This window comes from Triturus cristatus, chromosome 6, assembly GCF_964204655.1.
Source record: "Triturus cristatus chromosome 6, aTriCri1.1, whole genome shotgun sequence".
NCBI classification, from domain to species: Eukaryota; Metazoa; Chordata; class Amphibia; order Caudata; family Salamandridae; genus Triturus; species Triturus cristatus.
In genome coordinates this window covers 882163822-882191430 of record NC_140589.1, presented here as the reverse complement: position 1 = coordinate 882191430, position 27609 = coordinate 882163822, and the positions used below count along the sequence as shown (strand labels likewise).

Sequence of the window (27609 nt, the reverse complement as noted above, 5' to 3'; positions counted from 1 at the left end):
GGGCTGCAGTAATAGGACCACGGCTAGTTAAAAGTTTCCCATTTGCTGCTGGATTCTATGTGAAGGCCGTCATGTGGTGTGCTGCTTTTGTATTTCAACATGGGTCTCTGAGTCTCTAAACTAGGAAAAAATCTTGTTGAGAAAAGTGTGTGTGAGAGGGTCTGTGGGTGCAGGCAGGTGTGTGCACTTGAGTGCTGACCCATTTACATGTGTGAGAGGGACAAGCAAATTGCCTGTGGGATGTAGGCCTACAACTGGAACCAAGCAGCCAGGCAGAACCACAGGTAAGGAGAGAGGAAGGCAGTTCATTATTAGAGCAGGATCATGAGCATCTTGCCCTGCTCCCTTCTGCCCCGATCGGCCCCGATCGGCCAAGACCTCTCTATTAGGGTGGAGGGTGAACATTTCTTGGACCTCAGAAACTGAGGGATGCAGCGCCGATATGTCCTCCAAGGGCCTAGAGGACCTGGTGCCCAATCATGCCTGGTGTTTTTCAGCTTACCCGACCAATCTGGTTGCAAGGCGGATTTTAACAGTACTGCTGAAAAGGGACTCCCAGACAGCCCTGAGGCCATCATTTGCATAGGCCCTCCCCTTCTCTTTCTCTTGCTTCCCACAAAGCAACGCATCGCTGGCAGCAGTATAGATTTGGGGGTTGTGAAGAATAATGACAGGGAGGCTGAAGAAGGGAAAGAAAAGTCCCAGAAGTCCTGCAGGCTTCCTTGCTAAATGCAGCTGGCCATAGAGTGCACCTTCATTACTGCGAGGTAAATACATTAAAAATGTTGAGGAGAGACAAATTGAAAAATAGATATTAGGAGGAAAGCACTGGAACCTGCTTTATTATTTCAATTAGTCTTGAAAACATAGAACATTTCTCTCCTGAAAGCTGGTAAAAATATGGAACGCTTCACGAATTTGCGTGTCATCCTTGCGCAGGGGCCATGCTAATCTTCTCTGTATCGTTCCAATTTTAGTATATGTGCCGCCGAAGCGAGCACACTTCCTTGATGAACCTACAATGTTTATAAACTCTCTAAATCTACGGTCTCTAGACATAGGGTGGCCTGGCAGAGATGCTCGTATGGCCAGTAAGCATTCAAATCTGAGCCAATGGGCAAAAATGCATGAAGAGTAACAATCCATTATTCTTCACTGCATTTGTGGTCCAAGACTTCACCAATTGGAAGTATGTAGATTATGCCAGGGTTGCAAAGGCTCATGGTTCAGGCTACTGACAAGGAACATTGTGACATCATGCTGCCTGTGGAACAGTGATATTAAAGGTGAGACAGCTGCACAGTAGGTTAGGTGAAGGGCTCTGAGAGGTGAAAGGCAGCATGCTTGGGTCCCTGGACAAGGTGAGCCTATGACAAGGTGTCTGAATTTTCGCCTGTATTGTAATATTAAACACTTTATTGTTGTACCCGCCTGCTGATTAAGGAGTCCTCAAGATCAGCTCCACACAGACGTGGAACTGATGATGTTAATGCAGAATATTTAAGAAACTGAGGCTGATCTAAAACATTTCCTTGGACCTAGGACCATTTCCCCTGACTTTTAGGTCCTTCGTCCTCCTAAAGTCCTTTGTATAAGTTAGGAACACCTGACAGAACAGAATTTCAGGAGGTCAGGTGGGTTTACTTGTGTCTTCTGGTTGTGAGCAGTAAACGTGGCTAAAAAGGTTGATGGAATGGTGTTTTAAAACACACACACACACACACACACAACTTCTGGTCCTCTTAAGGACAAAAGTATGGGTAATCCTACATGGGGCCAGTGGCGCAATGGATAACGCGTCTGACTACGGATCAGAAGATTGTAGGTTCGACTCCTATCTGGCTCGAAAGGGTCATAGGTCCCTGTTTTATGGTATTCCTGTGGAATTCTTATTTACCTCAGACTTGTTGTAGGTTCAATATTCTCGAGCAGGACTCATCCAGCAGTCGTTCCATGGTAGGGCTGCAGTAATAGGACCACGGCTAGTTAAAAGTTTCCCATTTGCTGCTGGATTCTATGTGAAGGCCGTCATGTGGTGTGCTGCTTTTGTATTTCAACATGGGTCTCTGAGTCTCTAAACTAGGAAAAAATCTTGTTGAGAAAAGTGTGTGTGAGAGGGTCTGTGGGTGCAGGCAGGTGTGTGCACTTGAGTGCTGACCCATTTACATGTGTGAGAGGGACAAGCAAATTGCCTGTGGGATGTAGGCCTACAACTGGAACCAAGCAGCCAGGCAGAACCACAGGTAAGGAGAGAGGAAGGCAGTTCATTATTAGAGCAGGATCATGAGCATCTTGCCCTGCTCCCTTCTGCCCCGATCGGCCCCGATCGGCCAAGACCTCTCTATTAGGGTGGAGGGTGAACATTTCTTGGACCTCAGAAACTGAGGGATGCAGCGCCAATATGTCCTCCAAGGGCCTAGAGGACCTGGTGCCCAATCATGCCTGGTGTTTTTCAGCTTACCCGACCAATCTGGTTGCAAGGCGGATTTTAACAGTACTGCTGAAAAGGGACTCCCAGACAGCCCTGAGGCCATCATTTGCATAGGCCCTCCCCTTCTCTTTCTCTTGCTTCCCACAAAGCAACGCATCGCTGGCAGCAGTATAGATTTGGGGGTTGTGAAGAATAATGACAGGGAGGCTGAAGAAGGGAAAGAAAAGTCCCAGAAGTCCTGCAGGCTTCCTTGCTAAATGCAGCTGGCCATAGAGTGCACCTTCATTACTGCGAGGTAAATACATTAAAAATGTTGAGGAGAGACAAATTGAAAAATAGATATTAGGAGGAAAGCACTGGAACCTGCTTTATTATTTCAATTAGTCTTGAAAACATAGAACATTTCTCTCCTGAAAGCTGGTAAAAATATGGAACGCTTCACGAATTTGCGTGTCATCCTTGCGCAGGGGCCATGCTAATCTTCTCTGTATCGTTCCAATTTTAGTATATGTGCCGCCGAAGCGAGCACACTTCATTGATGAACCTACAATGTTTATAAACTCTCTAAATCTACGGTCTCTAGACATAGGGTGGCCTGGCAGAGATGCTCGTATGGCCAGTAAGCATTCAAATCTGAGCCAATGGGCAAAAATGCATGAAGAGTAACAATCCATTATTCTTCACTGCATTTGTGGTCCAAGACTTCACCAATTGGAAGTATGTAGATTATGCCAGGGTTGCAAAGGCTCATGGTTCAGGCTACTGACAAGGAACATTGTGACATCATGCTGCCTGTGGAACAGTGATATTAAAGGTGAGACAGCTGCACAGTAGGTTAGGTGAAGGGCTCTGAGAGGTGAAAGGCAGCATGCTTGGGTCCCTGGACAAGGTGAGCCTATGACAAGGTGTCTGAATTTTCGCCTGTATTGTAATATTAAACACTTTATTGTTGTACCCGCCTGCTGATTAAGGAGTCCTCAAGATCAGCTCCACACAGACGTGGAACTGATGATGTTAATGCAGAATATTTAAGAAACTGAGGCTGATCTAAAACATTTCCTTGGACCTAGGACCATTTCCCCTGACTTTTAGGTCCTTCGTCCTCCTAAAGTCCTTTGTATAAGTTAGGAACACCTGACAGAACAGAATTTCAGGAGGTCAGGTGGGTTTACTTGTGTCTTCTGGTTGTGAGCAGTAAACGTGGCTAAAAAGGTTGATGGAATGGTGTTTTAAAACACACACACACACACACACACACAACTTCTGGTCCTCTTAAGGACAAAAGTATGGGTAATCCTACATGGGGCCAGTGGCGCAATGGATAACGCGTCTGACTACGGATCAGAAGATTGTAGGTTCGACTCCTATCTGGCTCGAAAGGGTCATAGGTCCCTGTTTTATGGTATTCCTGTGGAATTCTTATTTACCTCAGACTTGTTGTAGGTTCAATATTCTCGAGCAGGACTCATCCAGCAGTCGTTCCATGGTAGGGCTGCAGTAATAGGACCACGGCTAGTTAAAAGTTTCCCATTTGCTGCTGGATTCTATGTGAAGGCCGTCATGTGGTGTGCTGCTTTTGTATTTCAACATGGGTCTCTGAGTCTCTAAACTAGGAAAAAATCTTGTTGAGAAAAGTGTGTGTGAGAGGGTCTGTGGGTGCAGGCAGGTGTGTGCACTTGAGTGCTGACCCATTTACATGTGTGAGAGGGACAAGCAAATTGCCTGTGGGATGTAGGCCTACAACTGGAACCAAGCAGCCAGGCAGAACCACAGGTAAGGAGAGAGGAAGGCAGTTCATTATTAGAGCAGGATCATGAGCATCTTGCCCTGCTCCCTTCTGCCCCGATCGGCCACGATCGGCCAAGACCTCTCTATTAGGGTGGAGGGTGAACATTTCTTGGACCTCAGAAACTGAGGGATGCAGCGCCGATATGTCCTCCAAGGGCCTAGAGGACCTGGTGCCCAATCATGCCTGGTGTTTTTCAGCTTACCCGACCAATCTGGTTGCAAGGCGGATTTTAACAGTACTGCTGAAAAGGGACTCCCAGACAGCCCTGAGGCCATCATTTGCATAGGCCCTCCCCTTCTCTTTCTCTTGCTTCCCACAAAGCAACGCATCGCTGGCAGCAGTATAGATTTGGGGGTTGTGAAGAATAATGACAGGGAGGCTGAAGAAGGGAAAGAAAAGTCCCAGAAGTCCTGCAGGCTTCCTTGCTAAATGCAGCTGGCCATAGAGGGCACCTTCATTACTGCGAGGTAAATACATTAAAAATGTTGAGGAGAGACAAATTGAAAAATAGATATTAGGAGGAAAGCACTGGAACCTGCTTTATTATTTCAATTAGTCTTGAAAACATAGAACATGTCTCTCCTGAAAGCTGGTAAAAATATGGAACGCTTCACGAATTTGCGTGTCATCCTTGCGCAGGGGCCATGCTAATCTTCTCTGTATCGTTCCAATTTTAGTATATGTGCCGCCGAAGCGAGCACACTTCATTGATGAACCTACAATGTTTATAAACTCTCTAAATCTACGGTCTCTAGACATAGGGTGGCCTGGCAGAGATGCTCGTATGGCCAGTAAGCATTCAAATCTGAGCCAATGGGCAAAAATGCATGAAGAGTAACAATCCATTATTCTTCACTGCATTTGTGGTCCAAGACTTCACCAATTGGAAGTATGTAGATTATGCCACGGTTGCAAAGGCTCATGGTTCAGGCTACTGACAAGGAACATTGTGACATCATGCTGCCTGTGGAACAGTGATATTAAAGGTGAGACAGCTGCACAGTAGGTTAGGTGAAGGGCTCTGAGAGGTGAAAGGCAGCATGCTTGGGTCCCTGGACAAGGTGAGCCTATGACAAGGTGTCTGAATTTTCGCCTGTATTGTAATATTAAACACTTTATTGTTGTACCCGCCTGCTGATTAAGGAGTCCTCAAGATCAGCTCCACACAGACGTGGAAATGATGATGTTAATGCAGAATATTTAAGAAACTGAGGCTGATCTAAAACATTTCCTTGGACCTAGGACCATTTCCCCTGACTTTTAGGTCCTTCGTCCTCCTAAAGTCCTTTGTATAAGTTAGGAACACCTGACAGAACAGAATTTCAGGAGGTCAGGTGGGTTTACTTGTGTCTTCTGGTTGTGAGCAGTAAACGTGGCTAAAAAGGTTGATGGAATGGTGTTTTAAAACACACACACACACACACACACAACTTCTGGTCCTCTTAAGGACAAAAGTATGGGTAATCCTACATGGGGCCAGTGGCGCAATGGATAACGCGTCTGACTACGGATCAGAAGATTGTAGGTTCGACTCCTATCTGGCTCGAAAGGGTCATAGGTCCCTGTTTTATGGTATTCCTGTGGAATTCTTATTTACCTCAGACTTGTTGTAGGTTCAATATTCTCGAGCAGGACTCATCCAGCAGTCGTTCCATGGTAGGGCTGCAGTAATAGGACCACGGCTAGTTAAAAGTTTCCCATTTGCTGCTGGATTCTATGTGAAGGCCGTCATGTGGTGTGCTGCTTTTGTATTTCAACATGGGTCTCTGAGTCTCTAAACTAGGAAAAAATCTTGTTGAGAAAAGTGTGTGTGAGAGGGTCTGTGGGTGCAGGCAGGTGTGTGCACTTGAGTGCTGACCCATTTACATGTGTGAGAGGGACAAGCAAATTGCCTGTGGGATGTAGGCCTACAACTGGAACCAAGCAGCCAGGCAGAACCACAGGTAAGGAGAGAGGAAGGCAGTTCATTATTAGAGCAGGATCATGAGCATCTTGCCCTGCTCCCTTCTGCCCCGATCGGCCACGATCGGCCAAGACCTCTCTATTAGGGTGGAGGGTGAACATTTCTTGGACCTCAGAAACTGAGGGATGCAGCGCCGATATGTCCTCCAAGGGCCTAGAGGACCTGGTGCCCAATCATGCCTGGTGTTTTTCAGCTTACCCGACCAATCTGGTTGCAAGGCGGATTTTAACAGTACTGCTGAAAAGGGACTCCCAGACAGCCCTGAGGCCATCATTTGCATAGGCCCTCCCCTTCTCTTTCTCTTGCTTCCCACAAAGCAACGCATCGCTGGCAGCAGTATAGATTTGGGGGTTGTGAAGAATAATGACAGGGAGGCTGAAGAAGGGAAAGAAAAGTCCCAGAAGTCCTGCAGGCTTCCTTGCTAAATGCAGCTGGCCATAGAGTGCACCTTCATTACTGCGAGGTAAATACATTAAAAATGTTGAGGAGAGACAAATTGAAAAATAGATATTAGGAGGAAAGCACTGGAACCTGCTTTATTATTTCAATTAGTCTTGAAAACATAGAACATTTCTCTCCTGAAAGCTGGTAAAAATATGGAACGCTTCACGAATTTGCGTGTCATCCTTGCGCAGGGGCCATGCTAATCTTCTCTGTATCGTTCCAATTTTAGTATATGTGCCGCCGAAGCGAGCACACTTCCTTGATGAACCTACAATGTTTATAAACTCTCTAAATCTACGGTCTCTAGACATAGGGTGGCCTGGCAGAGATGCTCGTATGGCCAGTAAGCATTCAAATCTGAGCCAATGGGCAAAAATGCATGAAGAGTAACAATCCATTATTCTTCACTGCATTTGTGGTCCAAGACTTCACCAATTGGAAGTATGTAGATTATGCCAGGGTTGCAAAGGCTCATGGTTCAGGCTACTGACAAGGAACATTGTGACATCATGCTGCCTGTGGAACAGTGATATTAAAGGTGAGACAGCTGCACAGTAGGTTAGGTGAAGGGCTCTGAGAGGTGAAAGGCAGCATGCTTGGGTCCCTGGACAAGGTGAGCCTATGACAAGGTGTCTGAATTTTCGCCTGTATTGTAATATTAAACACTTTATTGTTGTACCCGCCTGCTGATTAAGGAGTCCTCAAGATCAGCTCCACACAGACGTGGAACTGATGATGTTAATGCAGAATATTTAAGAAACTGAGGCTGATCTAAAACATTTCCTTGGACCTAGGACCATTTCCCCTGACTTTTAGGTCCTTCGTCCTCCTAAAGTCCTTTGTATAAGTTAGGAACACCTGACAGAACAGAATTTCAGGAGGTCAGGTGGGTTTACTTGTGTCTTCTGGTTGTGAGCAGTAAACGTGGCTAAAAAGGTTGATGGAATGGTGTTTTAAAACACACACACACACACACACACAACTTCTGGTCCTCTTAAGGACAAAAGTATGGGTAATCCTACATGGGGCCAGTGGCGCAATGGATAACGCGTCTGACTACGGATCAGAAGATTGTAGGTTCGACTCCTATCTGGCTCGAAAGGGTCATAGGTCCCTGTTTTATGGTATTCCTGTGGAATTCTTATTTACCTCAGACTTGTTGTAGGTTCAATATTCTCGAGCAGGACTCATCCAGCAGTCGTTCCATGGTAGGGCTGCAGTAATAGGACCACGGCTAGTTAAAAGTTTCCCATTTGCTGCTGAATTCTATGTGAAGGCCGTCATGTGGTGTGCTGCTTTTGTATTTCAACATGGGTCTCTGAGTCTCTAAACTAGGAAAAAATCTTGTTGAGAAAAGTGTGTGTGAGAGGGTCTGTGGGTGCAGGCAGGTGTGTGCACTTGAGTGCTGACCCATTTACATGTGTGAGAGGGACAAGCAAATTGCCTGTGGGATGTAGGCCTACAACTGGAACCAAGCAGCCAGGCAGAACCACAGGTAAGGAGAGAGGAAGGCAGTTCATTATTAGAGCAGGATCATGAGCATCTTGCCCTGCTCCCTTCTGCCCCGATCGGCCCCGATCGGCCAAGACCTCTCTATTAGGGTGGAGGGTGAACATTTCTTGGACCTCAGAAACTGAGGGATGCAGCGCCAATATGTCCTCCAAGGGCCTAGAGGACCTGGTGCCCAATCATGCCTGGTGTTTTTCAGCTTACCCGACCAATCTGGTTGCAAGGCGGATTTTAACAGTACTGCTGAAAAGGGACTCCCAGACAGCCCTGAGGCCATCATTTGCATAGGCCCTCCCCTTCTCTTTCTCTTGCTTCCCACAAAGCAACGCATCGCTGGCAGCAGTATAGATTTGGGGGTTGTGAAGAATAATGACAGGGAGGCTGAAGAAGGGAAAGAAAAGTCCCAGAAGTCCTGCAGGCTTCCTTGCTAAATGCAGCTGGCCATAGAGTGCACCTTCATTACTGCGAGGTAAATACATTAAAAATGTTGAGGAGAGACAAATTGAAAAATAGATATTAGGAGGAAAGCACTGGAACCTGCTTTATTATTTCAATTAGTCTTGAAAACATAGAACATTTCTCTCCTGAAAGCTGGTAAAAATATGGAACGCTTCACGAATTTGCGTGTCATCCTTGCGCAGGGGCCATGCTAATCTTCTCTGTATCGTTCCAATTTTAGTATATGTGCCGCCGAAGCGAGCACACTTCATTGATGAACCTACAATGTTTATAAACTCTCTAAATCTACGGTCTCTAGACATAGGGTGGCCTGGCAGAGATGCTCGTATGGCCAGTAAGCATTCAAATCTGAGCCAATGGGCAAAAATGCATGAAGAGTAACAATCCATTATTCTTCACTGCATTTGTGGTCCAAGACTTCACCAATTGGAAGTATGTAGATTATGCCAGGGTTGCAAAGGCTCATGGTTCAGGCTACTGACAAGGAACATTGTGACATCATGCTGCCTGTGGAACAGTGATATTAAAGGTGAGACAGCTGCACAGTAGGTTAGGTGAAGGGCTCTGAGAGGTGAAAGGCAGCATGCTTGGGTCCCTGGACAAGGTGAGCCTATGACAAGGTGTCTGAATTTTCGCCTGTATTGTAATATTAAACACTTTATTGTTGTACCCACCTGCTGATTAAGGAGTCCTCAAGATCAGCTCCACACAGACGTGGAACTGATGATGTTAATGCAGAATATTTAAGAAACTGAGGCTGATCTAAAACATTTCCTTGGACCTAGGACCATTTCCCCTGACTTTTAGGTCCTTCGTCCTCCTAAAGTCCTTTGTATAAGTTAGGAACACCTGACAGAACAGAATTTCAGGAGGTCAGGTGGGTTTACTTGTGTCTTCTGGTTGTGAGCAGTAAACGTGGCTAAAAAGGTTGATGGAATGGTGTTTTAAAACACACACACACACACAACTTCTGGTCCTCTTAAGGACAAAAGTATGGGTAATCCTACATGGGGCCAGTGGCGCAATGGATAACGAGTCTGACTACGGATCAGAAGATTGTAGGTTCGACTCCTATCTGGCTCGAAAGGGTCATAGGTCCCTGTTTTATGGTATTCATGTGGAATTCTTATTTACCTCAGACTTGTTGTAGGTTCAATATTCTCGAGCAGGACTCATCCAGCAGTCGTTCCATGGTAGGGCTGCAGTAATAGGACCACGGCTAGTTAAAAGTTTCCCATTTGCTGCTGGATTCTATGTGAAGGCCGTCATGTGGTGTGCTGCTTTTGTATTTCAACATGGGTCTCTGAGTCTCTAAACTAGGAAAAAATCTTGTTGAGAAAAGTGTGTGTGAGAGGGTCTGTGGGTGCAGGCAGGTGTGTGCACTTGAGTGCTGACCCATTTACATGTGTGAGAGGGACAAGCAAATTGCCTGTGGGATGTAGGCCTACAACTGGAACCAAGCAGCCAGGCAGAACCACAGGTAAGGAGAGAGGAAGGCAGTTCATTATTAGAGCAGGATCATGAGCATCTTGCCCTGCTCCCTTCTGCCCCGATCGGCCCCGATCGGCCAAGACCTCTCTATTAGGGTGGAGGGTGAACATTTCTTGGACCTCAGAAACTGAGGGATGCAGCGCCGATATGTCCTCCAAGGGCCTAGAGGACCTGGTGCCCAATCATGCCTGGTGTTTTTCAGCTTACCCGACCAATCTGGTTGCAAGGCGGATTTTAACAGTACTGCTGAAAAGGGACTCCCAGACAGCCCTGAGGCCATCATTTGCATAGGCCCTCCCCTTCTCTTTCTCTTGCTTCCCACAAAGCAACGCATCGCTGGCAGCAGTATAGATTTGGGGGTTGTGAAGAATAATGACAGGGAGGCTGAAGAAGGGAAAGAAAAGTCCCAGAAGTCCTGCAGGCTTCCTTGCTAAATGCAGCTGGCCATAGAGTGCACCTTCATTACTGCGAGGTAAATACATTAAAAATGTTGAGGAGAGACAAATTGAAAAATAGATATTAGGAGGAAAGCACTGGAACCTGCTTTATTATTTCAATTAGTCTTGAAAACATAGAACATTTCTCTCCTGAAAGCTGGTAAAAATATGGAACGCTTCACGAATTTGCGTGTCATCCTTGCGCAGGGGCCATGCTAATCTTCTCTGTATCGTTCCAATTTTAGTATATGTGCCGCCGAAGCGAGCACACTTCATTGATGAACCTACAATGTTTATAAACTCTCTAAATCTACGGTCTCTAGACATAGGGTGGCCTGGCAGAGATGCTCGTATGGCCAGTAAGCATTCAAATCTGAGCCAATGGGCAAAAATGCATGAAGAGTAACAATCCATTATTCTTCACTGCATTTGTGGTCCAAGACTTCACCAATTGGAAGTATGTAGATTATGCCAGGGTTGCAAAGGCTCATGGTTCAGGCTACTGACAAGGAACATTGTGACATCATGCTGCCTGTGGAACAGTGATATTAAAGGTGAGACAGCTGCACAGTAGGTTAGGTGAAGGGCTCTGAGAGGTGAAAGGCAGCATGCTTGGGTCCCTGGACAAGGTGAGCCTATGACAAGGTGTCTGAATTTTCGCCTGTATTGTAATATTAAACACTTTATTGTTGTACCCGCCTGCTGATTAAGGAGTCCTCAAGATCAGCTCCACACAGACGTGGAACTGATGATGTTAATGCAGAATATTTAAGAAACTGAGGCTGATCTAAAACATTTCCTTGGACCTAGGACCATTTCCCCTGACTTTTAGGTCCTTCGTCCTCCTAAAGTCCTTTGTATAAGTTAGGAACACCTGACAGAACAGAATTTCAGGAGGTCAGGTGGGTTTACTTGTGTCTTCTGGTTGTGAGCAGTAAACGTGGCTAAAAAGGTTGATGGAATGGTGTTTTAAAACACACACACACACACACACACACACAACTTCTGGTCCTCTTAAGGACAAAAGTATGGGTAATCCTACATGGGGCCAGTGGCGCAATGGATAACGCGTCTGACTACGGATCAGAAGATTGTAGGTTCGACTCCTATCTGGCTCGAAAGGGTCATAGGTCCCTGTTTTATGGTATTCCTGTGGAATTCTTATTTACCTCAGACTTGTTGTAGGTTCAATATTCTCGAGCAGGACTCATCCAGCAGTCGTTCCATGGTAGGGCTGCAGTAATAGGACCACGGCTAGTTAAAAGTTTCCCATTTGCTGCTGGATTCTATGTGAAGGCCGTCATGTGGTGTGCTGCTTTTGTATTTCAACATGGGTCTCTGAGTCTCTAAACTAGGAAAAAATCTTGTTGAGAAAAGTGTGTGTGAGAGGGTCTGTGGGTGCAGGCAGGTGTGTGCACTTGAGTGCTGACCCATTTACATGTGTGAGAGGGACAAGCAAATTGCCTGTGGGATGTAGGCCTACAACTGGAACCAAGCAGCCAGGCAGAACCACAGGTAAGGAGAGAGGAAGGCAGTTCATTATTAGAGCAGGATCATGAGCATCTTGCCCTGCTCCCTTCTGCCCCGATCGGCCACGATCGGCCAAGACCTCTCTATTAGGGTGGAGGGTGAACATTTCTTGGACCTCAGAAACTGAGGGATGCAGCGCCGATATGTCCTCCAAGGGCCTAGAGGACCTGGTGCCCAATCATGCCTGGTGTTTTTCAGCTTACCCGACCAATCTGGTTGCAAGGCGGATTTTAACAGTACTGCTGAAAAGGGACTCCCAGACAGCCCTGAGGCCATCATTTGCATAGGCCCTCCCCTTCTCTTTCTCTTGCTTCCCACAAAGCAACGCATCGCTGGCAGCAGTATAGATTTGGGGGTTGTGAAGAATAATTACAGGGAGGCTGAAGAAGGGAAAGAAAAGTCCCAGAAGTCCTGCAGGCTTCCTTGCTAAATGCAGCTGGCCATAGAGTGCACCTTCATTACTGCGAGGTAAATACATTAAAAATGTTGAGGAGAGACAAATTGAAAAATAGATATTAGGAGGAAAGCACTGGAACCTGCTTTATTATTTCAATTAGTCTTGAAAACATAGAACATTTCTCTCCTGAAAGCTGGTAAAAATATGGAACGCTTCACGAATTTGCGTGTCATCCTTGCGCAGGGGCCATGCTAATCTTCTCTGTATCGTTCCAATTTTAGTATATGTGCCGCCGAAGCGAGCACACTTCCTTGATGAACCTACAATGTTTATAAACTCTCTAAATCTACGGTCTCTAGACATAGGGTGGCCTGGCAGAGATGCTCGTATGGCCAGTAAGCATTCAAATCTGAGCCAATGGGCAAAAATGCATGAAGAGTAACAATCCATTATTCTTCACTGCATTTGTGGTCCAAGACTTCACCAATTGGAAGTATGTAGATTATGCCAGGGTTGCAAAGGCTCATGGTTCAGGCTACTGACAAGGAACATTGTGACATCATGCTGCCTGTGGAACAGTGATATTAAAGGTGAGACAGCTGCACAGTAGGTTAGGTGAAGGGCTCTGAGAGGTGAAAGGCAGCATGCTTGGGTCCCTGGACAAGGTGAGCCTATGACAAGGTGTCTGAATTTTCGCCTGTATTGTAATATTAAACACTTTATTGTTGTACCCGCCTGCTGATTAAGGAGTCCTCAAGATCAGCTCCACACAGACGTGGAACTGATGATGTTAATGCAGAATATTTAAGAAACTGAGGCTGATCTAAAACATTTCCTTGGACCTAGGACCATTTCCCCTGACTTTTAGGTCCTTCGTCCTCCTAAAGTCCTTTGTATAAGTTAGGAACACCTGACAGAACAGAATTTCAGGAGGTCAGGTGGGTTTACTTGTGTCTTCTGGTTGTGAGCAGTAAACGTGGCTAAAAAGGTTGATGGAATGGTGTTTTAAAACACACACACACACACACACACAACTTCTGGTCCTCTTAAGGACAAAAGTATGGGTAATCCTACATGGGGCCAGTGGCGCAATGGATAACGCGTCTGACTACGGATCAGAAGATTGTAGGTTCGACTCCTATCTGGCTCGAAAGGGTCATAGGTCCCTGTTTTATGGTATTCCTGTGGAATTCTTATTTACCTCAGACTTGTTGTAGGTTCAATATTCTCGAGCAGGACTCATCCAGCAGTCGTTCCATGGTAGGGCTGCAGTAATAGGACCACGGCTAGTTAAAAGTTTCCCATTTGCTGCTGGATTCTATGTGAAGGCCGTCATGTGGTGTGCTGCTTTTGTATTTCAACATGGGTCTCTGAGTCTCTAAACTAGGAAAAAATCTTGTTGAGAAAAGTGTGTGTGAGAGGGTCTGTGGGTGCAGGCAGGTGTGTGCACTTGAGTGCTGACCCATTTACATGTGTGAGAGGGACAAGCAAATTGCCTGTGGGATGTAGGCCTACAACTGGAACCAAGCAGCCAGGCAGAACCACAGGTAAGGAGAGAGGAAGGCAGTTCATTATTAGAGCAGGATCATGAGCATCTTGCCCTGCTCCCTTCTGCCCCGATCGGCCCCGATCGGCCAAGACCTCTCTATTAGGGTGGAGGGTGAACATTTCTTGGACCTCAGAAACTGAGGGATGCAGCGCCAATATGTCCTCCAAGGGCCTAGAGGACCTGGTGCCCAATCATGCCTGGTGTTTTTCAGCTTACCCGACCAATCTGGTTGCAAGGCGGATTTTAACAGTACTGCTGAAAAGGGACTCCCAGACAGCCCTGAGGCCATCATTTGCATAGGCCCTCCCCTTCTCTTTCTCTTGCTTCCCACAAAGCAACGCATCGCTGGCAGCAGTATAGATTTGGGGGTTGTGAAGAATAATGACAGGGAGGCTGAAGAAGGGAAAGAAAAGTCCCAGAAGTCCTGCAGGCTTCCTTGCTAAATGCAGCTGGCCATAGAGTGCACCTTCATTACTGCGAGGTAAATACATTAAAAATGTTGAGGAGAGACAAATTGAAAAATAGATATTAGGAGGAAAGCACTGGAACCTGCTTTATTATTTCAATTAGTCTTGAAAACATAGAACATTTCTCTCCTGAAAGCTGGTAAAAATATGGAACGCTTCACGAATTTGCGTGTCATCCTTGCGCAGGGGCCATGCTAATCTTCTCTGTATCGTTCCAATTTTAGTATATGTGCCGCCGAAGCGAGCACACTTCCTTGATGAACCTACAATGTTTATAAACTCTCTAAATCTACGGTCTCTAGACATAGGGTGGCCTGGCAGAGATGCTCGTATGGCCAGTAAGCATTCAAATCTGAGCCAATGGGCAAAAATGCATGAAGAGTAACAATCCATTATTCTTCACTGCATTTGTGGTCCAAGACTTCACCAATTGGAAGTATGTAGATTATGCCAGGGTTGCAAAGGCTCATGGTTCAGGCTACTGACAAGGAACATTGTGACATCATGCTGCCTGTGGAACAGTGATATTAAAGGTGAGACAGCTGCACAGTAGGTTAGGTGAAGGGCTCTGAGAGGTGAAAGGCAGCATGCTTGGGTCCCTGGACAAGGTGAGCCTATGACAAGGTGTCTGAATTTTCGCCTGTATTGTAATATTAAACACTTTATTGTTGTACCCGCCTGCTGATTAAGGAGTCCTCAAGATCAGCTCCACACAGACGTGGAACTGATGATGTTAATGCAGAATATTTAAGAAACTGAGGCTGATCTAAAACATTTCCTTGGACCTAGGACCATTTCCCCTGACTTTTAGGTCCTTCGTCCTCCTAAAGTCCTTTGTATAAGTTAGGAACACCTGACAGAACAGAATTTCAGGAGGTCAGGTGGGTTTACTTGTGTCTTCTGGTTGTGAGCAGTAAACGTGGCTAAAAAGGTTGATGGAATGGTGTTTTAAAACACACACACACACACACACACACACAACTTCTGGTCCTCTTAAGGACAAAAGTATGGGTAATCCTACATGGGGCCAGTGGCGCAATGGATAACGCGTCTGACTACGGATCAGAAGATTGTAGGTTCGACTCCTATCTGGCTCGAAAGGGTCATAGGTCCCTGTTTTATGGTATTCCTGTGGAATTCTTATTTACCTCAGACTTGTTGTAGGTTCAATATTCTCGAGCAGGACTCATCCAGCAGTCGTTCCATGGTAGGGCTGCAGTAATAGGACCACGGCTAGTTAAAAGTTTCCCATTTGCTGCTGGATTCTATGTGAAGGCCGTCATGTGGTGTGCTGCTTTTGTATTTCAACATGGGTCTCTGAGTCTCTAAACTAGGAAAAAATCTTGTTGAGAAAAGTGTGTGTGAGAGGGTCTGTGGGTGCAGGCAGGTGTGTGCACTTGAGTGCTGACCCATTTACATGTGTGAGAGGGACAAGCAAATTGCCTGTGGGATGTAGGCCTACAACTGGAACCAAGCAGCCAGGCAGAACCACAGGTAAGGAGAGAGGAAGGCAGTTCATTATTAGAGCAGGATCATGAGCATCTTGCCCTGCTCCCTTCTGCCCCGATCGGCCCCGATCGGCCAAGACCTCTCTATTAGGGTGGAGGGTGAACATTTCTTGGACCTCAGAAACTGAGGGATGCAGCGCCGATATGTCCTCCAAGGGCCTAGAGGACCTGGTGCCCAATCATGCCTGGTGTTTTTCAGCTTACCCGACCAATCTGGTTGCAAGGCGGATTTTAACAGTACTGCTGAAAAGGGACTCCCAGACAGCCCTGAGGCCATCATTTGCATAGGCCCTCCCCTTCTCTTTCTCTTGCTTCCCACAAAGCAACGCATCGCTGGCAGCAGTATAGATTTGGGGGTTGTGAAGAATAATGACAGGGAGGCTGAAGAAGGGAAAGAAAAGTCCCAGAAGTCCTGCAGGCTTCCTTGCTAAATGCAGCTGGCCATAGAGTGCACCTTCATTACTGCGAGGTAAATACATTAAAAATGTTGAGGAGAGACAAATTGAAAAATAGATATTAGGAGGAAAGCACTGGAACCTGCTTTATTATTTCAATTAGTCTTGAAAACATAGAACATTTCTCTCCTGAAAGCTGGTAAAAATATGGAACGCTTCACGAATTTGCGTGTCATCCTTGCGCAGGGGCCATGCTAATCTTCTCTGTATCGTTCCAATTTTAGTATATGTGCCGCCGAAGCGAGCACACTTCCTTGATGAACCTACAATGTTTATAAACTCTCTAAATCTACGGTCTCTAGACATAGGGTGGCCTGGCAGAGATGCTCGTATGGCCAGTAAGCATTCAAATCTGAGCCAATGGGCAAAAATGCATGAAGAGTAACAATCCATTATTCTTCACTGCATTTGTGGTCCAAGACTTCACCAATTGGAAGTATGTAGATTATGCCAGGGTTGCAAAGGCTCATGGTTCAGGCTACTGACAAGGAACATTGTGACATCATGCTGCCTGTGGAACAGTGATATTAAAGGTGAGACAGCTGCACAGTAGGTTAGGTGAAGGGCTCTGAGAGGTGAAAGGCAGCATGCTTGGGTCCCTGGACAAGGTGAGCCTATGACAAGGTGTCTGAATTTTCGCCTGTATTGTAATATTAAACACTTTATTGTTGTACCCGCCTGCTGATTAAGGAGTCCTCAAGATCAGCTCCACACAGACGTGGAACTGATGATGTTAATGCAGAATATTTAAGAAACTGAGGCTGATCTAAAACATTTCCTTGGACCTAGGACCATTTCCCCTGACTTTTAGGTCCTTCGTCCTCCTAAAGTCCTTTGTATAAGTTAGGAACACCTGACAGAACAGAATTTCAGGAGGTCAGGTGGGTTTACTTGTGTCTTCTGGTTGTGAGCAGTAAACGTGGCTAAAAAGGTTGATGGAATGGTGTTTTAAAACACACACACACACACACACACACACAACTTCTGGTCCTCTTAAGGACAAAAGTATGGGTAATCCTACATGGGGCCAGTGGCGCAATGGATAACGCGTCTGACTACGGATCAGAAGATTGTAGGTTCGACTCCTATCTGGCTCGAAAGGGTCATAGGTCCCTGTTTTATGGTATTCCTGTGGAATTCTTATTTACCTCAGACTTGTTGTAGGTTCAATATTCTCGAGCAGGACTCATCCAGCAGTCGTTCCATGGTAGGGCTGCAGTAATAGGACCACGGCTAGTTAAAAGTTTCCCATTTGCTGCTGGATTCTATGTGAAGGCCGTCATGTGGTGTGCTGCTTTTGTATTTCAACATGGGTCTCTGAGTCTCTAAACTAGGAAAAAATCTTGTTGAGAAAAGTGTGTGTGAGAGGGTCTGTGGGTGCAGGCAGGTGTGTGCACTTGAGTGCTGACCCATTTACATGTGTGAGAGGGACAAGCAAATTGCCTGTGGGATGTAGGCCTACAACTGGAACCAAGCAGCCAGGCAGAACCACAGGTAAGGAGAGAGGAAGGCAGTTCATTATTAGAGCAGGATCATGAGCATCTTGCCCTGCTCCCTTCTGCCCCGATCGGCCCCGATCGGCCAAGACCTCTCTATTAGGGTGGAGGGTGAACATTTCTTGGACCTCAGAAACTGAGGGATGCAGCGCCAATATGTCCTCCAAGGGCCTAGAGGACCTGGTGCCCAATCATGCCTGGTGTTTTTCAGCTTACCCGACCAATCTGGTTGCAAGGCGGATTTTAACAGTACTGCTGAAAAGGGACTCCCAGACAGCCCTGAGGCCATCATTTGCATAGGCCCTCCCCTTCTCTTTCTCTTGCTTCCCACAAAGCAACGCATCGCTGGCAGCAGTATAGATTTGGGGGTTGTGAAGAATAATGACAGGGAGGCTGAAGAAGGGAAAGAAAAGTCCCAGAAGTCCTGCAGGCTTCCTTGCTAAATGCAGCTGGCCATAGAGTGCACCTTCATTACTGCGAGGTAAATACATTAAAAATGTTGAGGAGAGACAAATTGAAAAATAGATATTAGGAGGAAAGCACTGGAACCTGCTTTATTATTTCAATTAGTCTTGAAAACATAGAACATTTCTCTCCTGAAAGCTGGTAAAAATATGGAACGCTTCACGAATTTGCGTGTCATCCTTGCGCAGGGGCCATGCTAATCTTCTCTGTATCGTTCCAATTTTAGTATATGTGCCGCCGAAGCGAGCACACTTCATTGATGAACCTACAATGTTTATAAACTCTCTAAATCTACGGTCTCTAGACATAGGGTGGCCTGGCAGAGATGCTCGTATGGCCAGTAAGCATTCAAATCTGAGCCAATGGGCAAAAATGCATGAAGAGTAACAATCCATTATTCTTCACTGCATTTGTGGTCCAAGACTTCACCAATTGGAAGTATGTAGATTATGCCAGGGTTGCAAAGGCTCATGGTTCAGGCTACTGACAAGGAACATTGTGACATCATGCTGCCTGTGGAACAGTGATATTAAAGGTGAGACAGCTGCACAGTAGGTTAGGTGAAGGGCTCTGAGAGGTGAAAGGCAGCATGCTTGGGTCCCTGGACAAGGTGAGCCTATGACAAGGTGTCTGAATTTTCGCCTGTATTGTAATATTAAACACTTTATTGTTGTACCCGCCTGCTGATTAAGGAGTCCTCAAGATCAGCTCCACACAGACGTGGAACTGATGATGTTAATGCAGAATATTTAAGAAACTGAGGCTGATCTAAAACATTTCCTTGGACCTAGGACCATTTCCCCTGACTTTTAGGTCCTTCGTCCTCCTAAAGTCCTTTGTATAAGTTAGGAACACCTGACAGAACAGAATTTCAGGAGGTCAGGTGGGTTTACTTGTGTCTTCTGGTTGTGAGCAGTAAACGTGGCTAAAAAGGTTGATGGAATGGTGTTTTAAAACACACACACACACACACACACAACTTCTGGTCCTCTTAAGGACAAAAGTATGGGTAATCCTACATGGGGCCAGTGGCGCAATGGATAACGCGTCTGACTACGGATCAGAAGATTGTAGGTTCGACTCCTATCTGGCTCGAAAGGGTCATAGGTCCCTGTTTTATGGTATTCCTGTGGAATTCTTATTTACCTCAGACTTGTTGTAGGTTCAATATTCTCGAGCAGGACTCATCCAGCAGTCGTTCCATGGTAGGGCTGCAGTAATAGGACCACGGCTAGTTAAAAGTTTCCCATTTGCTGCTGGATTCTATGTGAAGGCCGTCATGTGGTGTGCTGCTTTTGTATTTCAACATGGGTCTCTGAGTCTCTAAACTAGGAAAAAATCTTGTTGAGAAAAGTGTGTGTGAGAGGGTCTGTGGGTGCAGGCAGGTGTGTGCACTTGAGTGCTGACCCATTTACATGTGTGAGAGGGACAAGCAAATTGCCTGTGGGATGTAGGCCTACAACTGGAACCAAGCAGCCAGGCAGAACCACAGGTAAGGAGAGAGGAAGGCAGTTCATTATTAGAGCAGGATCATGAGCATCTTGCCCTGCTCCCTTCTGCCCCGATCGGCCCCGATCGGCCAAGACCTCTCTATTAGGGTGGAGGGTGAACATTTCTTGGACCTCAGAAACTGAGGGATGCAGCGCCAATATGTCCTCCAAGGGCCTAGAGGACCTGGTGCCCAATCATGCCTGGTGTTTTTCAGCTTACCCGACCAATCTGGTTGCAAGGCGGATTTTAACAGTACTGCTGAAAAGGGACTCCCAGACAGCCCTGAGGCCATCATTTGCATAGGCCCTCCCCTTCTCTTTCTCTTGCTTCCCACAAAGCAACGCATCGCTGGCAGCAGTATAGATTTGGGGGTTGTGAAGAATAATGACAGGGAGGCTGAAGAAGGGAAAGAAAAGTCCCAGAAGTCCTGCAGGCTTCCTTGCTAAATGCAGCTGGCCATAGAGTGCACCTTCATTACTGCGAGGTAAATACATTAAAAATGTTGAGGAGAGACAAATTGAAAAATAGATATTAGGAGGAAAGCACTGGAACCTGCTTTATTATTTCAATTAGTCTTGAAAACATAGAACATTTCTCTCCTGAAAGCTGGTAAAAATATGGAACGCTTCACGAATTTGCGTGTCATCCTTGCGCAGGGGCCATGCTAATCTTCTCTGTATCGTTCCAATTTTAGTATATGTGCCGCCGAAGCGAGCACACTTCATTGATGAACCTACAATGTTTATAAACTCTCTAAATCTACGGTCTCTAGACATAGGGTGGCCTGGCAGAGATGCTCGTATGGCCAGTAAGCATTCAAATCTGAGCCAATGGGCAAAAATGCATGAAGAGTAACAATCCATTATTCTTCACTGCATTTGTGGTCCAAGACTTCACCAATTGGAAGTATGTAGATTATGCCAGGGTTGCAAAGGCTCATGGTTCAGGCTACTGACAAGGAACATTGTGACATCATGCTGCCTGTGGAACAGTGATATTAAAGGTGAGACAGCTGCACAGTAGGTTAGGTGAAGGGCTCTGAGAGGTGAAAGGCAGCATGCTTGGGTCCCTGGACAAGGTGAGCCTATGACAAGGTGTCTGAATTTTCGCCTGTATTGTAATATTAAACACTTTATTGTTGTACCCGCCTGCTGATTAAGGAGTCCTCAAGATCAGCTCCACACAGACGTGGAACTGATGATGTTAATGCAGAATATTTAAGAAACTGAGGCTGATCTAAAACATTTCCTTGGACCTAGGACCATTTCCCCTGACTTTTAGGTCCTTCGTCCTCCTAAAGTCCTTTGTATAAGTTAGGAACACCTGACAGAACAGAATTTCAGGAGGTCAGGTGGGTTTACTTGTGTCTTCTGGTTGTGAGCAGTAAACGTGGCTAAAAAGGTTGATGGAATGGTGTTTTAAAACACACACACACACACACACACACACAACTTCTGGTCCTCTTAAGGACAAAAGTATGGGTAATCCTACATGGGGCCAGTGGCGCAATGGATAACGCGTCTGACTACGGATCAGAAGATTGTAGGTTCGACTCCTATCTGGCTCGAAAGGGTCATAGGTCCCTGTTTTATGGTATTCCTGTGGAATTCTTATTTACCTCAGACTTGTTGTAGGTTCAATATTCTCGAGCAGGACTCATCCAGCAGTCGTTCCATGGTAGGGCTGCAGTAATAGGACCACGGCTAGTTAAAAGTTTCCCATTTGCTGCTGGATTCTATGTGAAGGCCGTCATGTGGTGTGCTGCTTTTGTATTTCAACATGGGTCTCTGAGTCTCTAAACTAGGAAAAAATCTTGTTGAGAAAAGTGTGTGTGAGAGGGTCTGTGGGTGCAGGCAGGTGTGTGCACTTGAGTGCTGACCCATTTACATGTGTGAGAGGGACAAGCAAATTGCCTGTGGGATGTAGGCCTACAACTGGAACCAAGCAGCCAGGCAGAACCACAGGTAAGGAGAGAGGAAGGCAGTTCATTATTAGAGCAGGATCATGAGCATCTTGCCCTGCTCCCTTCTGCCCCGATCGGCCACGATCGGCCAAGACCTCTCTATTAGGGTGGAGGGTGAACATTTCTTGGACCTCAGAAACTGAGGGATGCAGCGCCGATATGTCCTCCAAGGGCCTAGAGGACCTGGTGCCCAATCATGCCTGGTGTTTTTCAGCTTACCCGACCAATCTGGTTGCAAGGCGGATTTTAACAGTACTGCTGAAAAGGGACTCCCAGACAGCCCTGAGGCCATCATTTGCATAGGCCCTCCCCTTCTCTTTCTCTTGCTTCCCACAAAGCAACGCATCGCTGGCAGCAGTATAGATTTGGGGGTTGTGAAGAATAATTACAGGGAGGCTGAAGAAGGGAAAGAAAAGTCCCAGAAGTCCTGCAGGCTTCCTTGCTAAATGCAGCTGGCCATAGAGTGCACCTTCATTACTGCGAGGTAAATACATTAAAAATGTTGAGGAGAGACAAATTGAAAAATAGATATTAGGAGGAAAGCACTGGAACCTGCTTTATTATTTCAATTAGTCTTGAAAACATAGAACATTTCTCTCCTGAAAGCTGGTAAAAATATGGAACGCTTCACGAATTTGCGTGTCATCCTTGCGCAGGGGCCATGCTAATCTTCTCTGTATCGTTCCAATTTTAGTATATGTGCCGCCGAAGCGAGCACACTTCCTTGATGAACCTACAATGTTTATAAACTCTCTAAATCTACGGTCTCTAGACATAGGGTGGCCTGGCAGAGATGCTCGTATGGCCAGTAAGCATTCAAATCTGAGCCAATGGGCAAAAATGCATGAAGAGTAACAATCCATTATTCTTCACTGCATTTGTGGTCCAAGACTTCACCAATTGGAAGTATGTAGATTATGCCAGGGTTGCAAAGGCTCATGGTTCAGGCTACTGACAAGGAACATTGTGACATCATGCTGCCTGTGGAACAGTGATATTAAAGGTGAGACAGCTGCACAGTAGGTTAGGTGAAGGGCTCTGAGAGGTGAAAGGCAGCATGCTTGGGTCCCTGGACAAGGTGAGCCTATGACAAGGTGTCTGAATTTTCGCCTGTATTGTAATATTAAACACTTTATTGTTGTACCCGCCTGCTGATTAAGGAGTCCTCAAGATCAGCTCCACACAGACGTGGAACTGATGATGTTAATGCAGAATATTTAAGAAACTGAGGCTGATCTAAAACATTTCCTTGGACCTAGGACCATTTCCCCTGACTTTTAGGTCCTTCGTCCTCCTAAAGTCCTTTGTATAAGTTAGGAACACCTGACAGAACAGAATTTCAGGAGGTCAGGTGGGTTTACTTGTGTCTTCTGGTTGTGAGCAGTAAACGTGGCTAAAAAGGTTGATGGAATGGTGTTTTAAAACACACACACACACACACACACAACTTCTGGTCCTCTTAAGGACAAAAGTATGGGTAATCCTACATGGGGCCAGTGGCGCAATGGATAACGCGTCTGACTACGGATCAGAAGATTGTAGGTTCGACTCCTATCTGGCTCGAAAGGGTCATAGGTCCCTGTTTTATGGTATTCCTGTGGAATTCTTATTTACCTCAGACTTGTTGTAGGTTCAATATTCTCGAGCAGGACTCATCCAGCAGTCGTTCCATGGTAGGGCTGCAGTAATAGGACCACGGCTAGTTAAAAGTTTCCCATTTGCTGCTGGATTCTATGTGAAGGCCGTCATGTGGTGTGCTGCTTTTGTATTTCAACATGGGTCTCTGAGTCTCTAAACTAGGAAAAAATCTTGTTGAGAAAAGTGTGTGTGAGAGGGTCTGTGGGTGCAGGCAGGTGTGTGCACTTGAGTGCTGACCCATTTACATGTGTGAGAGGGACAAGCAAATTGCCTGTGGGATGTAGGCCTACAACTGGAACCAAGCAGCCAGGCAGAACCACAGGTAAGGAGAGAGGAAGGCAGTTCATTATTAGAGCAGGATCATGAGCATCTTGCCCTGCTCCCTTCTGCCCCGATCGGCCCCGATCGGCCAAGACCTCTCTATTAGGGTGGAGGGTGAACATTTCTTGGACCTCAGAAACTGAGGGATGCAGCGCCAATATGTCCTCCAAGGGCCTAGAGGACCTGGTGCCCAATCATGCCTGGTGTTTTTCAGCTTACCCGACCAATCTGGTTGCAAGGCGGATTTTAACAGTACTGCTGAAAAGGGACTCCCAGACAGCCCTGAGGCCATCATTTGCATAGGCCCTCCCCTTCTCTTTCTCTTGCTTCCCACAAAGCAACGCATCGCTGGCAGCAGTATAGATTTGGGGGTTGTGAAGAATAATGACAGGGAGGCTGAAGAAGGGAAAGAAAAGTCCCAGAAGTCCTGCAGGCTTCCTTGCTAAATGCAGCTGGCCATAGAGTGCACCTTCATTACTGCGAGGTAAATACATTAAAAATGTTGAGGAGAGACAAATTGAAAAATAGATATTAGGAGGAAAGCACTGGAACCTGCTTTATTATTTCAATTAGTCTTGAAAACATAGAACATTTCTCTCCTGAAAGCTGGTAAAAATATGGAACGCTTCACGAATTTGCGTGTCATCCTTGCGCAGGGGCCATGCTAATCTTCTCTGTATCGTTCCAATTTTAGTATATGTGCCGCCGAAGCGAGCACACTTCATTGATGAACCTACAATGTTTATAAACTCTCTAAATCTACGGTCTCTAGACATAGGGTGGCCTGGCAGAGATGCTCGTATGGCCAGTAAGCATTCAAATCTGAGCCAATGGGCAAAAATGCATGAAGAGTAACAATCCATTATTCTTCACTGCATTTGTGGTCCAAGACTTCACCAATTGGAAGTATGTAGATTATGCCAGGGTTGCAAAGGCTCATGGTTCAGGCTACTGACAAGGAACATTGTGACATCATGCTGCCTGTGGAACAGTGATATTAAAGGTGAGACAGCTGCACAGTAGGTTAGGTGAAGGGCTCTGAGAGGTGAAAGGCAGCATGCTTGGGTCCCTGGACAAGGTGAGCCTATGACAAGGTGTCTGAATTTTCGCCTGTATTGTAATATTAAACACTTTATTGTTGTACCCGCCTGCTGATTAAGGAGTCCTCAAGATCAGCTCCACACAGACGTGGAACTGATGATGTTAATGCAGAATATTTAAGAAACTGAGGCTGATCTAAAACATTTCCTTGGACCTAGGACCATTTCCCCTGACTTTTAGGTCCTTCGTCCTCCTAAAGTCCTTTGTATAAGTTAGGAACACCTGACAGAACAGAATTTCAGGAGGTCAGGTGGGTTTACTTGTGTCTTCTGGTTGTGAGCAGTAAACGTGGCTAAAAAGGTTGATGGAATGGTGTTTTAAAACACACACACACACACACACACACAACTTCTGGTCCTCTTAAGGACAAAAGTATGGGTAATCCTACATGGGGCCAGTGGTGCAATGGATAACGCGTCTGACTACGGATCAGAAGATTGTGGGTTCGACTCCTATCTGGCTCGAAAGGGTCATAGGTCCCTGTTTTATGGTATTCCTGTGGAATTCTTATTTACCTCAGACTTGTTGTAGGTTCAATATTCTCGAGCAGGACTCATCCAGCAGTCGTTCCATGGTAGGGCTGCAGTAATAGGACCACGGCTAGTTAAAAGTTTTCCATTTGCTGCTGGATTCTATGTGAAGGCCGTCATGTGGTGTGCTGCTTTTGTATTTCAACATGGGTCTCTGAGTCTCTAAACTAGGAAAAAATCTTGTTGAGAAAAGTGTGTGTGAGAGGGTCTGTGGGTGCAGGCAGGTGTGTGCACTTGAGTGCTGACCCATTTACATGTGTGAGAGGGACAAGCAAATTGCCTGTGGGATGTAGGCCTACAACTGGAACCAAGCAGCCAGGCAGAACCACAGGTAAGGAGAGAGGAAGGCAGTTCATTATTAGAGCAGGATCATGAGCATCTTGCCCTGCTCCCTTCTGCCCCGATCGGCCACGATCGGCCAAGACCTCTCTATTAGGGTGGAGGGTGAACATTTCTTGGACCTCAGAAACTGAGGGATGCAGCGCCGATATGTCCTCCAAGGGCCTAGAGGACCTGGTGCCCAATCATGCCTGGTGTTTTTCAGCTTACCCGACCAATCTGGTTGCAAGGCGGATTTTAACAGTACTGCTGAAAAGGGACTCCCAGACAGCCCTGAGGCCATCATTTGCATAGGCCCTCCCCTTCTCTTTCTCTTGCTTCCCACAAAGCAACGCATCGCTGGCAGCAGTATAGATTTGGGGGTTGTGAAGAATAATGACAGGGAGGCTGAAGAAGGGAAAGAAAAGTCCCAGAAGTCCTGCAGGCTTCCTTGCTAAATGCAGCTGGCCATAGAGTGCACCTTCATTACTGCGAGGTAAATACATTAAAAATGTTGAGGAGAGACAAATTGAAAAATAGATATTAGGAGGAAAGCACTGGAACCTGCTTTATTATTTCAATTAGTCTTGAAAACATAGAACATTTCTCTCCTGAAAGCTGGTAAAAATATGGAACGCTTCACGAATTTGCGTGTCATCCTTGCGCAGGGGCCATGCTAATCTTCTCTGTATCGTTCCAATTTTAGTATATGTGCCGCCGAAGCGAGCACACTTCATTGATGAACCTACAATGTTTATAAACTCTCTAAATCTACGGTCTCTAGACATAGGGTGGCCTGGCAGAGATGCTCGTATGGCCAGTAAGCATTCAAATCTGAGCCAATGGGCAAAAATGCATGAAGAGTAACAATCCATTATTCTTCACTGCATTTGTGGTCCAAGACTTCACCAATTGGAAGTATGTAGATTATGCCAGGGTTGCAAAGGCTCATGGTTCAGGCTACTGACAAGGAACATTGTGACATCATGCTGCCTGTGGAACAGTGATATTAAAGGTGAGACAGCTGCACAGTAGGTTAGGTGAAGGGCTCTGAGAGGTGAAAGGCAGCATGCTTGGGTCCCTGGACAAGGTGAGCCTATGACAAGGTGTCTGAATTTTCGCCTGTATTGTAATATTAAACACTTTATTGTTGTACCCGCCTGCTGATTAAGGAGTCCTCAAGATCAGCTCCACACAGACGTGGAACTGATGATGTTAATGCAGAATATTTAAGAAACTGAGGCTGATCTAAAACATTTCCTTGGACCTAGGACCATTTCCCCTGACTTTTAGGTCCTTCGTCCTCCTAAAGTCCTTTGTATAAGTTAGGAACACCTGACAGAACAGAATTTCAGGAGGTCAGGTGGGTTTACTTGTGTCTTCTGGTTGTGAGCAGTAAACGTGGCTAAAAAGGTTGATGGAATGGTGTTTTAAAACACACACACACACACACACACACAACTTCTGGTCCTCTTAAGGACAAAAGTATGGGTAATCCTACATGGGGCCAGTGGCGCAATGGATAACGCGTCTGACTATGGATCAGAAGATTGTAGGTTCGACTCCTATCTGGCTCGAAAGGGTCATAGGTCCCTGTTTTATGGTATTCCTGTGGAATTCTTATTTACCTCAGACTTGTTGTAGGTTCAATATTCTCGAGCAGGACTCATCCAGCAGTCGTTCCATGGTAGGGCTGCAGTAATAGGACCACGGCTAGTTAAAAGTTTCCCATTTGCTGCTGGATTCTATGTGAAGGCCGTCATGTGGTGTGCTGCTTTTGTATTTCAACATGGGTCTCTGAGTCTCTAAACTAGGAAAAAATCTTGTTGAGAAAAGTGTGTGTGAGAGGGTCTGTGG

The 27609-nt window shown here is 46.0% G+C and overlaps 26 non-coding genes across 26 annotated transcripts; 12 read left to right on the top strand and 14 right to left on the bottom strand.

The window, feature by feature from the left end:
* Positions 1-894: 894 nt before the first annotated feature.
* On the bottom strand, positions 895-1001 carry LOC146818282 (U6 spliceosomal RNA). Its single transcript, XR_014963477.1, has one exon. It is a non-coding gene; the product is annotated as a U6 spliceosomal RNA (small nuclear RNA).
* A 772-nt stretch (positions 1002-1773) lies between these two features.
* Positions 1774-1846, top strand: TRNAR-ACG (transfer RNA arginine (anticodon ACG)). The gene has a single exon. It is a non-coding gene; the product is annotated as a tRNA-Arg (tRNA).
* Positions 1847-2853: 1007 nt separating this feature from the next.
* On the bottom strand, positions 2854-2960 carry LOC146818280 (U6 spliceosomal RNA). The gene has a single exon (XR_014963476.1). It is a non-coding gene; the product is annotated as a U6 spliceosomal RNA (small nuclear RNA).
* Positions 2961-3734: 774 nt separating this feature from the next.
* Positions 3735-3807, top strand: TRNAR-ACG (transfer RNA arginine (anticodon ACG)). The gene has a single exon. It is a non-coding gene; the product is annotated as a tRNA-Arg (tRNA).
* Positions 3808-4814: 1007 nt separating this feature from the next.
* Positions 4815-4921, bottom strand: LOC146818278 (U6 spliceosomal RNA). Its single transcript, XR_014963475.1, has one exon. It is a non-coding gene; the product is annotated as a U6 spliceosomal RNA (small nuclear RNA).
* A 772-nt stretch (positions 4922-5693) lies between these two features.
* TRNAR-ACG (transfer RNA arginine (anticodon ACG)) lies at positions 5694-5766 on the top strand. The gene has a single exon. It is a non-coding gene; the product is annotated as a tRNA-Arg (tRNA).
* A 1007-nt stretch (positions 5767-6773) lies between these two features.
* Positions 6774-6880, bottom strand: LOC146818276 (U6 spliceosomal RNA). Its single transcript, XR_014963474.1, has one exon. It is a non-coding gene; the product is annotated as a U6 spliceosomal RNA (small nuclear RNA).
* Positions 6881-7652: 772 nt separating this feature from the next.
* On the top strand, positions 7653-7725 carry TRNAR-ACG (transfer RNA arginine (anticodon ACG)). The gene has a single exon. It is a non-coding gene; the product is annotated as a tRNA-Arg (tRNA).
* Positions 7726-8732: 1007 nt separating this feature from the next.
* Positions 8733-8839, bottom strand: LOC146818274 (U6 spliceosomal RNA). The gene has a single exon (XR_014963473.1). It is a non-coding gene; the product is annotated as a U6 spliceosomal RNA (small nuclear RNA).
* A 1846-nt stretch (positions 8840-10685) lies between these two features.
* LOC146818273 (U6 spliceosomal RNA) lies at positions 10686-10792 on the bottom strand. Its single transcript, XR_014963472.1, has one exon. It is a non-coding gene; the product is annotated as a U6 spliceosomal RNA (small nuclear RNA).
* A 776-nt stretch (positions 10793-11568) lies between these two features.
* Positions 11569-11641, top strand: TRNAR-ACG (transfer RNA arginine (anticodon ACG)). Its single transcript has one exon. It is a non-coding gene; the product is annotated as a tRNA-Arg (tRNA).
* Positions 11642-12648: 1007 nt separating this feature from the next.
* Positions 12649-12755, bottom strand: LOC146818271 (U6 spliceosomal RNA). The gene has a single exon (XR_014963471.1). It is a non-coding gene; the product is annotated as a U6 spliceosomal RNA (small nuclear RNA).
* A 772-nt stretch (positions 12756-13527) lies between these two features.
* TRNAR-ACG (transfer RNA arginine (anticodon ACG)) lies at positions 13528-13600 on the top strand. The gene has a single exon. It is a non-coding gene; the product is annotated as a tRNA-Arg (tRNA).
* Positions 13601-14607: 1007 nt separating this feature from the next.
* Positions 14608-14714, bottom strand: LOC146818269 (U6 spliceosomal RNA). Its single transcript, XR_014963470.1, has one exon. It is a non-coding gene; the product is annotated as a U6 spliceosomal RNA (small nuclear RNA).
* Positions 14715-15490: 776 nt separating this feature from the next.
* TRNAR-ACG (transfer RNA arginine (anticodon ACG)) lies at positions 15491-15563 on the top strand. The gene has a single exon. It is a non-coding gene; the product is annotated as a tRNA-Arg (tRNA).
* A 1007-nt stretch (positions 15564-16570) lies between these two features.
* Positions 16571-16677, bottom strand: LOC146818267 (U6 spliceosomal RNA). The gene has a single exon (XR_014963469.1). It is a non-coding gene; the product is annotated as a U6 spliceosomal RNA (small nuclear RNA).
* A 776-nt stretch (positions 16678-17453) lies between these two features.
* Positions 17454-17526, top strand: TRNAR-ACG (transfer RNA arginine (anticodon ACG)). The gene has a single exon. It is a non-coding gene; the product is annotated as a tRNA-Arg (tRNA).
* Positions 17527-18533: 1007 nt separating this feature from the next.
* On the bottom strand, positions 18534-18640 carry LOC146818265 (U6 spliceosomal RNA). The gene has a single exon (XR_014963468.1). It is a non-coding gene; the product is annotated as a U6 spliceosomal RNA (small nuclear RNA).
* Positions 18641-19412: 772 nt separating this feature from the next.
* TRNAR-ACG (transfer RNA arginine (anticodon ACG)) lies at positions 19413-19485 on the top strand. The gene has a single exon. It is a non-coding gene; the product is annotated as a tRNA-Arg (tRNA).
* Positions 19486-20492: 1007 nt separating this feature from the next.
* On the bottom strand, positions 20493-20599 carry LOC146818263 (U6 spliceosomal RNA). The gene has a single exon (XR_014963467.1). It is a non-coding gene; the product is annotated as a U6 spliceosomal RNA (small nuclear RNA).
* Positions 20600-21375: 776 nt separating this feature from the next.
* On the top strand, positions 21376-21448 carry TRNAR-ACG (transfer RNA arginine (anticodon ACG)). Its single transcript has one exon. It is a non-coding gene; the product is annotated as a tRNA-Arg (tRNA).
* Positions 21449-22455: 1007 nt separating this feature from the next.
* Positions 22456-22562, bottom strand: LOC146818261 (U6 spliceosomal RNA). The gene has a single exon (XR_014963466.1). It is a non-coding gene; the product is annotated as a U6 spliceosomal RNA (small nuclear RNA).
* Positions 22563-23334: 772 nt separating this feature from the next.
* TRNAR-ACG (transfer RNA arginine (anticodon ACG)) lies at positions 23335-23407 on the top strand. Its single transcript has one exon. It is a non-coding gene; the product is annotated as a tRNA-Arg (tRNA).
* Positions 23408-24414: 1007 nt separating this feature from the next.
* On the bottom strand, positions 24415-24521 carry LOC146818259 (U6 spliceosomal RNA). Its single transcript, XR_014963465.1, has one exon. It is a non-coding gene; the product is annotated as a U6 spliceosomal RNA (small nuclear RNA).
* A 1854-nt stretch (positions 24522-26375) lies between these two features.
* Positions 26376-26482, bottom strand: LOC146818258 (U6 spliceosomal RNA). The gene has a single exon (XR_014963464.1). It is a non-coding gene; the product is annotated as a U6 spliceosomal RNA (small nuclear RNA).
* A 774-nt stretch (positions 26483-27256) lies between these two features.
* On the top strand, positions 27257-27329 carry TRNAH-AUG (transfer RNA histidin (anticodon AUG)). Its single transcript has one exon. It is a non-coding gene; the product is annotated as a tRNA-His (tRNA).
* Positions 27330-27609: the final 280 nt, after the last annotated feature.